General features: G+C 57.5%; 2 non-coding genes and 1 pseudogene across 2 annotated transcripts; all 3 read right to left on the bottom strand.

The window, feature by feature from the left end:
* The window catches only part of LOC124586603, a 6,056-nt pseudogene extending 2,245 nt beyond the window's left edge, over window positions 1–3,811 (bottom strand).
* Window positions 3,812–3,999: 188 nt separating this feature from the next.
* On the bottom strand, window positions 4,000–4,154 carry LOC124586607. Its single transcript, XR_006975196.1, has one exon. It is a non-coding gene; the product is annotated as a 5.8S ribosomal RNA (ribosomal RNA).
* Window positions 4,155–4,505: 351 nt separating this feature from the next.
* Window positions 4,506–6,415, bottom strand: LOC124586593. Its single transcript, XR_006975187.1, has one exon. It is a non-coding gene; the product is annotated as a small subunit ribosomal RNA (ribosomal RNA).
* Between the last annotated feature and the right edge of the window lie 3,585 nt (window positions 6,416–10,000).

Here is a 10,000-nt window from a genome sequence, read left to right as displayed (position 1 = left end):
CGCCCAGATAGCAGGCGACTGGTGTCGGCGACCCACTGATGTTGGCCACTGACGGCGGCAGAAGATGACAGTGCCGCACCGTCAATGGCGATGTGTAGGCGCGCCGCCCACATTTCCCCAACCTGCGTTGACGATTTGAGGAGGTGGCCCTCCCACATTAGGTGGCGCTCCAGCACCTCGATCTCACGCTGTACCTCATCCATGCCTGCACCGTCGCAGGCTGGCCCTATCTTCTTCAGCGCCAGGAGACGGGACCGACGGAGGGTCGGACCCATCCATCGGCAAGATGGAATGCCGAGGCCCCCCTGGGCAACAGGAGCGTGGAAGTATCCCAGGGGGGTGTCCGCCGGAAGGCGGAACCATCTCCTGACGGCGGCCCGGATGGTAACGTCGGCCGACTTCAATGCACCCACCCGGGTGCGGCTGAGGGCCAGCCCGTGGTACAGGCCAGGGAGAAGTACGTTGGTGAGAGCGTGGAGGCGCTGTTGCGGCTTCAGCGGAGCTCGGGAGATGACGTCAAGCTGCTCCACCAGGTGGCTACGTGGATTGAAGACACAGCGACCCGCCGTGGAAAATTGCAGCCCCAGGTACCGGAAGGTTTCACCCACACGCAGGGCAGGCATGGTGGTATTGCCTGCTGTGAAGGTGACATTGCTGTCCACCTTCACCTTCTTCTCGCGCCCTGACGCGACTAAGGCGAGGGTGAAACACTTCCGGGCGTTGATCTGCAGCCCCAGGTGGGCGAGGGCTGCGGTAGCTGCGTCGATGAGGGACTGCAAGCCCCTCGGGGTCGCTGCAAACAGCAAGACGTCATCTGCAAAGGCCGCAGCGTTGACTCTGCGACCGAGGATCCGAGCTCCGATGTGGGAGGGCAGTTGGCCTAAAACGTAGTCCACCGCAAAGTTGAACAGGAGGGGGGAGAGGGGATCGCCCTGGCGAACGCCCCGTGCTGGCTGCACAGACACGCCCACGCCGGCGCCGTCCGCTATCACTGTCGTGCTGCCCTCGTAGCACCGCTCGACATACTCGACAAAGCAATCCGGCAGGCCATGCGCCTTCAGCACGGGGCGAAGGGCAGCATGATCTACCGAATCGAATGCCTTAGATACGTCGATCGATGCCACAAAGACAGAGCGGCAGGAGCGAACTGCGTCGGTGAGAGCAGTGTCCAAGATGAAGGTATTTTCCAACATCCCATCCCGAGGGATGAAAGCCCGCTGACGTTCGTCCACAGCACAAGCGCGCATCAGGCGTGACGCGAGAACCTTGTGAAAGGTCCGCGCCAACACCGAGCAGACCGTAATGGGGCGAAAGTCAGCGGGGGATGTTGGTGCAGCCGTTTTCGGGAGAAGGGACGTCCGCGCGCGAAGCAGGCGTTCCGGAAGGGCGCGGGCCAGAAGGAAGAGATTCATCACTTTCACCAGGACTTCGTGCGGCAGGCGCCGCAACTCCGCTGGGGTAAGGCCGTCCGGCCCGGCTGCTGATCCCCTGGGCGGCAACGCGGCGGCGACCTCCTCACGTGTGACCGGCCCCCATATGCACTCGAGAGCGACAGGCTCTGAGTGCGGGAGGAGGCGGTCACGAATGAAGCCCGCGGTGGAGATGGGCTTCTTGGTGAAGAGGTCCGCCCAGAAGTCCAGCAGACCAGGGATGGCAGGTGGCGGCTGGAGCAGGGTGCCATCCAAGAGGCCGCGCACGCAACGCGCACGCGACCGTCGGAAGGCATCCTGCGTTCTCGCGTACTCCCAGCGGCGCCGCTTGCGCTTCTGGGTCGGCGGCGCGGCAGGCGGCCGCTTCGATGGTTGGCGCGGCCGCTGTGTCCTGGTGATCGATCTCTCCCCTCTGGACCCGACCGACGCGAGGGCATCCGGGAGCATGCCCAGGATGACATCGGAGTTGGGGTGGCACCTTCAGCGGAAGGGCCACCACTTTTTCTCTGGTTACTGCCCCCAACTAAAAAAGGGATAGTGCGAGGGGGGGCTGGAGTATTTGCTACTACCACCAAGATCTGCACCGACGGCGGCTCCAGGCAGGCTCACGCCCAGACCCTTCTGCGCCCACCGCCGCGACCCTCCTACTCGTCAGGGCTTCGCGGCCGGCCGCAAGGACCGGCCATGACTGCCAGACTGACGGCCGAGTATAGGCACGACGCTTCAGCGCCATCCATTTTCAGGGCTAGTTGCTTCGGCAGGTGAGTTGTTACACACTCCTTAGCGGATTCCGACTTCCATGGCCACCGTCCTGCTGTCTTAAGCAACCAACGCCTTTCATGGTTTCCCATGAGCGTCGATTCGGGCGCCTTAACTCGGCGTTTGGTTCATCCCACAGCGCCAGTTCTGCTTACCAAAAGTGGCCCACTTGGCACTCCGATCCGAGTCGTTTGCTCGCGGCTTCAGCATATCAAGCAAGCCGGAGATCTCACCCATTTAAAGTTTGAGAATAGGTTGAGGTCGTTTCGGCCCCAAGGCCTCTAATCATTCGCTTTACCGGATGAGACTCGTACGAGCACCAGCTATCCTGAGGGAAACTTCGGAGGGAACCAGCTACTAGATGGTTCGATTAGTCTTTCGCCCCTATACCCAGCTCCGACGATCGATTTGCACGTCAGAATCGCTACGGACCTCCATCAGGGTTTCCCCTGACTTCGTCCTGGCCAGGCATAGTTCACCATCTTTCGGGTCCCAACGTGTACGCTCTAGGTGCGCCTCACCTCGCAATGAGGACGAGACGCCCCGGGAGTGCGGAGGCCGCCGCCCCGTGAAGGGCGGGGAAGCCCCATCCTCCCTCGGCCCGCGCAAGGCGAGACCTTCACTTTCATTACGCCTTTAGGTTTCGTACAGCCCAATGACTCGCGCACATGTTAGACTCCTTGGTCCGTGTTTCAAGACGGGTCGTGAAATTGTCCAAAGCTGAAGCGCCGCTGACGGGAGCGATTATTCCGCCCGAGAGCATCCCGAGCCAACAGCGGCGCGGGTCCGGGGCCGGGCCAGGTAGGTCCGTCATCCGGGAAGAACCGCGCGCGCTTGCCGGGAGCCCGAGCGCCCAAAGGGGCGAATCGACTCCTCCAGATATACCGCCGGGCAGCCAGCCAGGACACCGGGGCTCTGCCCAACAGACGCGAACCGAGGCCCGCGGAAGGACAGGCTGCGCACCCGGGCCGTAGGCCGGCACCCAGCGGGTCGCGACGTCCTACTAGGGGAGAAGTGCGGCCCACCGCACACCGGAACGGCCCCACCCCGCGGCGAGTGGAAAGGCAACCGGACACGACCCCGCCGCGGATTGCTCCGCGCGGGCGGCCGGCCCCATCTGCCGAGGGCGGAGGCCAGTGGCCGGATGGGCGTGAATCTCACCCGTTCGACCTTTCGGACTTCTCACGTTTACCCCAGAACGGTTTCACGTACTTTTGAACTCTCTCTTCAAAGTTCTTTTCAACTTTCCCTCACGGTACTTGTTCGCTATCGGTCTCGTGGTCATATTTAGTCTCAGATGGAGTTTACCACCCACTTGGAGCTGCACTCTCAAGCAACCCGACTCGAAGGAGAGGTCCCGCCGACGCTCGCACCGGCCGCTACGGGCCTGGCACCCTCTACGGGCCGTGGCCTCATTCAAGTTGGACTTGGGCTCGGCGCGAGGCGTCGGGGTAGTGGACCCTCCCAAACACCACATGCCACGACAGGCGGCAGCCTGCGGGGTTCGGTGCTGGACTCTTCCCTGTTCGCTCGCCGCTACTGGGGGAATCCTTGTTAGTTTCTTTTCCTCCGCTTAGTAATATGCTTAAATTCAGCGGGTAGTCTCGCCTGCTCTGAGGTCGTTGTACGAGGTGTCGCACGCCACACCGCCAGCCGGCTGTGCACGCTACCGAGTAAGTACCGGTATGCGAACCGCCAGGCGACGGGCGCGCATCGCACGTTTAAGGAGGCGCGGCCGGCCCCACAGGCGGCCGCGACGCTCCCAGGTCTGCGAAGCGGGGCAAACGCCGCGCGCTTCAGTATACGTAGCCGACCCTCAGCCAGACGTGGCCCGGGAACGGAATCCATGGACCGCAATGTGCGTTCGAAACGTCGATGTTCATGTGTCCTGCAGTTCACATGTCGACGCGCAATTTGCTGCGTTCTTCATCGACCCACGAGCCGAGTGATCCACCGTCCTGGGTGATCTTTTCTTAGTTTACACTGTCTCTTTCAAGACAGTTGCATAGGCGGGACGTAGGCGTGTGGCGGCCCCTGTTCAAGCGTTCTGTGTCCAACGGCCTCACGGCCGATGGGCGTCGTACGGCTCCACACCGGAGCGGACAGGCAGTCGGGCGAAAGTCATTCAAAACCGGCGCCAGGCGCCAGGTGCCGCAGGCCAGCCGCTCCAGCGCTTCAGCGCTCGTACCACACAACATTGGCGTTAGTTTTGAGAAGCACGCGTGGTTCCGCACGCGGCGCACGGCTACTGCGAGCCGTACAGGTAGCGTGTTGCGCGACACGACACGCACATCGAAAGACATGCAGTCTAGTCGGTAATGATCCTTCCGCAGGTTCACCTACGGAAACCTTGTTACGACTTTTACTTCCTCTAAATGATCAAGTTTGGTCATCTTTCCGGTAGCATCGGCAACGACAGAGTCAATGCCGCGTACCAGTCCGAAGACCTCACTAAATCATTCAATCGGTAGTAGCGACGGGCGGTGTGTACAAAGGGCAGGGACGTAATCAACGCGAGCTTATGACTCGCGCTTACTGGGAATTCCTCGTTCATGGGGAACAATTGCAAGCCCCAATCCCTAGCACGAAGGAGGTTCAGCGGGTTACCCCGACCTTTCGGCCTAGGAAGACACGCTGATTCCTTCAGTGTAGCGCGCGTGCGGCCCAGAACATCTAAGGGCATCACAGACCTGTTATTGCTCAATCTCGTGCGGCTAGAAGCCGCCTGTCCCTCTAAGAAGAAAAGTAATCGCTGACAGCACGAAGGATGTCACGCGACTAGTTAGCAGGCTAGAGTCTCGTTCGTTATCGGAATTAACCAGACAAATCGCTCCACCAACTAAGAACGGCCATGCACCACCACCCACCGAATCAAGAAAGAGCTATCAATCTGTCAATCCTTCCGGTGTCCGGGCCTGGTGAGGTTTCCCGTGTTGAGTCAAATTAAGCCGCAGGCTCCACTCCTGGTGGTGCCCTTCCGTCAATTCCTTTAAGTTTCAGCTTTGCAACCATACTTCCCCCGGAACCCAAAAGCTTTGGTTTCCCGGAGGCTGCCCGCCGAGTCATCGGAGGAACTGCGGCGGATCGCTGGCTGGCATCGTTTATGGTTAGAACTAGGGCGGTATCTGATCGCCTTCGAACCTCTAACTTTCGTTCTTGATTAATGAAAACATACTTGGCAAATGCTTTCGCTTCTGTTCGTCTTGCGACGATCCAAGAATTTCACCTCTAACGTCGCAATACGAATGCCCCCGCCTGTCCCTATTAATCATTACCTCGGGTTCCGAAAACCAACAAAATAGAACCGAGGTCCTATTCCATTATTCCATGCACACAGTATTCAGGCGGGCTTGCCTGCTTTAAGCACTCTAATTTGTTCAAAGTAAACGTGCCGGCCCACCGAGACACTCACTCAAGAGCACCCTGGTAGGATTGCAACGGGGTCCGCCTCGGGACGCACGAGCACGCACGAGGCGCGTCGCACGCCTTCAGCTCGCCCCACCGGCAGGACGTCCCACGATACATGCCAGTTAAACACCGACGGGCGGTGAACCGCCAGCGTGGGACACAAATCCAACTACGAGCTTTTTAACCGCAACAACTTTAATATACGCTATTGGAGCTGGAATTACCGCGGCTGCTGGCACCAGACTTGCCCTCCAATAGATACTCGTTAAAGGATTTAAAGTGTACTCATTCCGATTACGGGGCCTCGGATGAGTCCCGTATCGTTATTTTTCGTCACTACCTCCCCGTGCCGGGAGTGGGTAATTTGCGCGCCTGCTGCCTTCCTTGGATGTGGTAGCCGTTTCTCAGGCTCCCTCTCCGGAATCGAACCCTGATTCCCCGTTACCCGTTACAACCATGGTAGGCGCAGAACCTACCATCGACAGTTGATAAGGCAGACATTTGAAAGATGCGTCGCCGGTACGAGGACCGTGCGATCAGCCCAAAGTTATTCAGAGTCACCAAGGCAAACGGACCGGACGAGCCGACCGATTGGTTTTGATCTAATAAAAGCGTCCCTTCCATCTCTGGTCGGGACTCTGTTTGCATGTATTAGCTCTAGAATTACCACAGTTATCCAAGTAACGTGGGTACGATCTAAGGAACCATAACTGATTTAATGAGCCATTCGCGGTTTCACCTTAATGCGGCTTGTACTGAGACATGCATGGCTTAATCTTTGAGACAAGCATATGACTACTGGCAGGATCAACCAGGGAGCTGCGTCAACTAGAGCTGAGCAGCCGGCCGCCCGGGAGTGTGTCCCGGGGGCCCGCGCGAACACGCAAGCGTCCGCTCAATTATTCTGCAAACAGGAGGAGGCTGAGCTCCCCTGCACAATACACCTCGAAACCCTCTCAGGTCCCGGCGGCGCGCAGCGCCGTCCTAAGTACTTGGTCGGGTTCGAGAGAGGCGCAATCGCCCGGAGTTTGGCGAGTAGACGCTTTAGGTGCGACCACCCGTGCTCCCAACTGAGCTTGCCGCTGCCGACAGAGGCCCGGGAGCGTGCTGTCGTGGCATTGCCGGCGGGAGACAACACGCGCCACCTACGGTGGCCGGCAGCTCCAACGCCAGCGCCACAGAAGGACAAAAGCCCCACTTGGGTGCCGAAGCGAACTCTCCCAGCACAGCGCACGCGCCAACACGTCCGCACAGCTGCGATACAATCCACCTGCGAGAACCGCAGAGGCGACCGAGCAGCAGACGGCGTCGCGGCGCCGAGCGCCGGGCGGCGGCGCATCCTCAGCGCACACAGTCCTCAATCGGACCAGCACACTGCAGATGTCCACCGCGCTTCGCACCGGGCCCGCGAGGACCTACTTTGGCCGCACGGCGCCGCGTGCAGGGTGCGCCGGCGCGCAGCTGCGCCGCCTGCCGCCTCCGTCGGCCGGCGCGCCTGCCACTGGCCGCCCCCACCAGCCGGCTGTAGCGCGTGCGCCCACGCACCGCGCGGCCAGCACGCCGGAAGGCCCCCCCTCACCGGCCGGGGACGGTCCCACCCAGCCACCGCCGCGTATCGCTTCACACCCACATGCCATTCACGTTCGTGGGCATGGTGGGTATCGCTGAAACAACCGGTTGGTAGCTCAACCGATCGTCGCCATCACTGATTCACCTCTAGCGAGAACAACCGCACCACAACGGTTTACCAGTTCTTCATTTGCGTAACGTCACCAGCAAACGTAGACGTCCATCGCCATTTGCAAATTCAACGATTGTTGCATGCCTGTGTCAGGTGTCACGACACACTATGTCTGCCCACATACACGCAACAACATGTGCACGCTTCGCGAACACGTGGAAGGTGGCCCCCGTACGTATGCGATGTCCATTGCGCGAACGACTGTCAACCGGCCTCTGTCGCATGTCGCAGATGTGGAACGCAGTGCACCATGCTATCACGGTGTGTGAGAAGAGACGACTACGTCTGACAACACGCGCCACTACATCAACAGACGGCTCATGCTGATCGCCATCCACGGCATACCATACTGCAATCCAGCTCTTATAGGGAGACGACACGTAGCTGAGTGCACAATATTTGGACCGTATGGTTCGCCGTTGTTGGCGCAGTCGTGGTACGGTCACACATGTACCACGATGTATCATTCAGTACATGAGGACCAATGTGCGGTACAGTGTGTGATTTGGACGTACAACATCAGCGGACAGTTGCCACAAGCCGTACCACAACGTAGGCTGTGCTTCGCCATGCGAATGCCAATGAACAACTGCGAAGGGCATTGAGCATGTACGTCCTGCCGCCATCCGCATTACAGTGTATAGCTGCAAGGTGTTTAACATGAAGCGATACTCTGGGGACCGGGCAGTGCGAGTAGCAAACTATATTGCGGGGGTTGCAGTTAGGCAACACTACACTAATTTAACGCGTCGTATGACAATTACAGAGCAGGTTAAGGCCCAACGTGTGTTGGGTTAAGGCCCAACGTGTGTTGGGTTAAGGCCCAACGTGTGTTGGGTTAAGGCCCAACGTGTGTTGGGTTAAGGCCCAACGTGTGTTGGGTTAAGGCCCAACGTGTGTTGGGTTAAGGCCCAACGTGTGTTGGGTTAAGGCCCAACGTGTGTTGGGTTAAGGCCCAACGTGTGTTGGGTTAAGGCCCAACGTGTGTTGGGTTAAGGCCCAACGTGTGTTGGGTTAAGGCCCAACGTGTGTTGGGTTAAGGCCCAACGTGTGTTGGGTTAAGGCCCAACGTGTGTTGGGTTAAGGCCCAACGTGTGTTGGGTTAAGGCCCAACGTGTGTTGGGTTAAGGCCCAACGTGTGTTGGGTTAAGGCCCAACGTGTGTTGGGTTAAGGCCCAACGTGTGTTGGGTTAAGGCCCAACGTGTGTTGGGTTAAGGCCCAACGTGTGTTGGGTTAAGGCCCAACGTGTGTTGGGTTAAGGCCCAACGTGTGTTGGGTTAAGGCGCAACATAGGTTAGGTTAAGGCGCAACATAGGTTAGGTTAAGGCGCAACATAGGTTAGGTTAAGGCGCAACATAGGTTAGGTTAAGGCGCAACATAGGTTAGGTTAAGGCGCAACATAGGTTAGGTTAAGGCGCAACATAGGTTAGGTTACGGCGCAACATAGGTTAGGTTAAGGCGCAACATAGGTTAGGTTAAGGCGCAACATAGGTTAGGTTACGGCGCAACATAGGTTAGGTTAAGGCGCAACATAGGTTAGGTTAAGGCGCAACATAGGTTAGGTTAAGGCGCAACATAGGTTAGGTTAAGGCGCAACATAGGTTAGGTTAAGGCGCAACATAGGTTAGGTTAAGGCGCAACATAGGTTAGGTTAAGGCGCAACATAGGTTAGGTTACGGCGCAACATAGGTTAGGTTAAGGCGCAACATAGGTTAGGTTAAGGCGCAACATAGGTTAGGTTAAGGCGCAACATAGGTTAGGTTACGGCGCAACATAGGTTAGGTTACGGCGCAACATAGGTTAGGTTACGGCGCAACATAGGTTAGGTTAAGGCGCAACATAGGTTAGGTTAAGGCGCAACATAGGTTAGGTTAAGGCGCAACATAGGTTAGGTTAAGGCGCAACATAGGTTAGGTTAAGGCGCAACATAGGTTAGGTTAAGGCGCAACATAGGTTAGGTTAAGGCGCAACATAGGTTAGGTTAAGGCGCAACATGGGTTAGGTTAAGGCGCAACATGGGTTAGGTTAAGGCGCAACATGGGTTAGGTTAAGGCGCAACATGGGTTAGGTTAAGGCGCAACATGGGTTAGGTTAAGGCGCAACATGGGTTAGGTTAAGGCGCAACATGGGTTAGGTTAAGGCGCAACATGGGTTAGGTTAAGGCGCAACATGGGTTAGGTTAAGGCGCAACATGGGTTAGGTTAAGGCGCAACATGGGTTAGGTTAAGGCGCAACATGGGTTAGGTTAAGGCGCAACATGGGTTAGGTTAAGGTACAATATGGGTTAGGTTAAGGTACAATATGGGTTAGGTTAAGGTACAATATGGGTTAGGTTAAGGTACAATATGGGTTAGGTTAAGGTACAATATGGGTTAGGTTAAGGTACAATACGGGTTAGGTTAAGGTACAATACGGGTTAGGTTAAGGTACAATACGGGTTAGGTTAAGGTACAATACGGGTTAGGTTAAGGTACAATACGGGTTAGGTTAAGGTACAATACGGGTTAGGTTAAGGTACAATACGGGTTAGGTTAAGGTACAATACGGGTTAGGTTAAGGCACTTGGGGGGGGGGGGGGGCCCGGTTTGTTGATTGTGATTATCGTAAGTAAATGACTGCGGCATCATCTGATTTGCCACGTCAGGGTGCACCTTTGGCTCA

Source organism: Schistocerca americana, unplaced genomic scaffold (assembly GCF_021461395.2).
Source record: "Schistocerca americana isolate TAMUIC-IGC-003095 unplaced genomic scaffold, iqSchAmer2.1 HiC_scaffold_561, whole genome shotgun sequence".
NCBI lineage: Eukaryota > Metazoa > Arthropoda > Insecta > Orthoptera > Acrididae > Schistocerca > Schistocerca americana.
The sequence above is the reverse complement of the archived record's forward strand: the minus strand, read 5'-3'. Positions and strand labels throughout refer to the sequence as shown.